Consider the following 1097-nt stretch of genomic DNA (forward strand, 5'->3'; position numbering starts at 1 on the left):
GTGACTCTAACTAAGGAAGTGAAAGATCTGTATGATAAGAACTTCAAGTCTTGAAGAAAGAAATCAAAGAAGATATCAGAAGATGGAAAGATATTCCATGCTCATAAATTTGCAGGATTAATATAGCAAAAATGGCTATCTTGCCAAAAGCAATCTACAGATTCAATGCAATCCCCATCAAAATTCCAACTCAATTCTTCATTGAGTTAGAAAAGGGCAATTTACAAATTCATCTGGAATAACAAAAACCTAGGATAGCAAAATCTTTTCTCAACAATAAAAGAACCTGTGGGGGAATCACCATGCCTGACCTCAAGCTGTACTACAGAGCAATTGTGATAAAAACTGCATGGTATTGGTGCAGCAACAGACAGGTAGATAAATAGAACAGAATTGAGGACCCAGAAATGAACCCACACACCTATGGTCACTTGAACTTTGTCAAAGGAGCTAAAACCATCTAGTGGAAAAAAGACAGCATTTTCATCAAATGGTGCTGGCTTCCCTGATGGTTATCATGTAGAAGAATGTGAATTGATCCATTCTTATCTTCGTGTACAAAGCTCAAGTCTAAGTGGATCAAGGAACTCCACATAAAACCAGACACACTAAAACTTATAGAGAAGAAAGTGGGGAAAAGCCTTGAAGATATGGGTACAGGGGAAAAATTCCTTAACAGAACAACAGTGGCTTGTACTGTAAGATCGAGAATTGACAAATGGGACCTCATAAAATTCCAAAACTTCTGTAAGGCAAAAGACACTCTCAATAAGATAAAAAGTTCATCAGCAGATTGTGAAATGATATTTACCACTCCAAAATCAGGTAGGGGCTAGAGAGAGTACCCAAGGAGCTGAGGGGAACTGCAACCCTATGGGTGAAACAACAATATCAACTGACCAGTGCCCCCTGGAGCTCGTGTCTCTAGCTGCATATGTATCAGAGGATAGCCTAGTTGGCCCTCAATGGAAAGAGAGGCCCATTGGTCGTGCAGACTTTATCTGCCTCAGTGCAGGGGAATGCCAGGGCCGGGAAGTGGGAGTGGGTGGGTGGGGGAATGGAGTGGGGAGGGTGTGGGAGACTTTTGGAATAGCACT

This window comes from Mus caroli, chromosome 9 (genome assembly GCF_900094665.2).
Source record: "Mus caroli chromosome 9, CAROLI_EIJ_v1.1, whole genome shotgun sequence".
NCBI lineage: Eukaryota > Metazoa > Chordata > Mammalia > Rodentia > Muridae > Mus > Mus caroli.